Raw genomic sequence first — 1,425 nt, 5'->3', positions numbered from 1 at the left:
CAATATTACCAAGCCGTTTTGTTGTAGAATGGCAATAGAATAATAATAACTACAAAGGGACCGTTTTCAGCGGATTTTCTTTTCCATGCGTGCTTTTTCGTGCATTTTTATGTGTACAGCCTTAGCAGTCAACAGTAAATGTTTTAAAGTGTTGTTTGAACTGTCTCTTTATTGTTTACAGATGCTTTTTTGCCCGAACGTTCTATTGTGGTTTTGTGCAACTCCTTGCGATCCATATATGAACCACTATCGTAGTTCATGATAACTGTTTATGTCTTCACAAGTCTTAATAAGCACCTAGAATTAATCTCTGAAACTTTACAGATATTTTTTGTTTACCAAAAATAAAGATAAATTCATAATAGCATCTATAATCTAGTTTACAAGTAACATGAGTTGCTTTGAATATTGTTATGGTGACTTTTGAATTACATGAAAAATAATGCTACAGTTTTCCAAATTCTACAACCATTTTTATTTTATTTTCTATCTTTTTTTTTAGGACTTACCGATAAACTTAGGTCTATCCATACCTTGATATCTGCAAGCGATTTGTTGTTCTGAATTTATGATCAGTGGTCGAATTCACACAGTCAGGAACGGAAACAAATGTGAAGTATCACTGATTGTATCAGTTCTGGTCACGTGGGAGGTATGTCACACACAAAAAAAACAGACATGGTCAACAGCTTAACAATAAAGAAGCTTGAATTTCACAAAATCTGCCCAGGATTAATGTCTGCTGACACAAGGTTTAATTCCTGGCGAACAAACATTACAATGGCCTTCTTTATGTTTGCTTCAAAAATCGGCAGGACACCAATCTCATAGATAGCATTCGCAGAGAAACTTCTAGAAACAAATTCAGTCCACTTTAAAGTCCATAGCAAAACAATAAGTCTCCTCTTCAACTTGGGTCCTAAAATGTTATGTTTTGGTAAACTTGTATCAATTTCAGTAATAAGAATATGCTTTTGTTATTCACTCTTTCAAAAATTTATATACTTTGGGTTTTACACAAAATTTTAACGATTTTAATCCTACATTTTATAAACTTCATTTTACAGTCAATACAGAATACTGGCTCATGATATAATGATTTACAACTTGTGAATTTTGCTGTACCAAGACCTTTATCATGTGCTTTTTAATTCATAAGTAGTGCAGGAGTAACTGGTTTTTAATACGAATTCCCAACATTGGAATTTTCATCTGAAATACACATGCGTTTAGTTTTAATCTTAGTGTTCACTAGAAATTGTTTAATCATATTAATTGACCCTGAATGCTTGTGAGGTTATAAAAGGGGTTTCAATGCCCTTTGTGAGAACAGCACTGTATTGATTTGTGCTCAACAGCAAACAAAGAAACAATAACTAATGCACCAAAATATACACCTGGAAAAAAGTTAAGCACCCCCAAATA

General features: G+C 32.8%; 1 protein-coding gene across 1 annotated transcript in view; it reads right to left on the bottom strand.

Moving 5' to 3' along the window:
- LOC106478153 (protein FAM13B-like) overlaps window positions 1-1,425 on the bottom strand; it is a 33,774-nt gene that overhangs the window by 30,596 nt on the left and 1,753 nt on the right. The window contains exon 2 of the mRNA XM_013938671.2: window positions 534-919. The gene's annotated coding sequence lies outside the window, so the exon portion shown is untranslated. The remainder of the gene's footprint in view (window positions 1-533; window positions 920-1,425) is intronic.

This window comes from Limulus polyphemus, unplaced genomic scaffold, assembly GCF_000517525.1.
Source record: "Limulus polyphemus unplaced genomic scaffold, Limulus_polyphemus-2.1.2 Scaffold185, whole genome shotgun sequence".
Taxonomy (NCBI): domain Eukaryota; kingdom Metazoa; phylum Arthropoda; class Merostomata; order Xiphosura; family Limulidae; genus Limulus; species Limulus polyphemus.
This window is presented reverse-complemented; position numbering and strand designations above follow the sequence as displayed.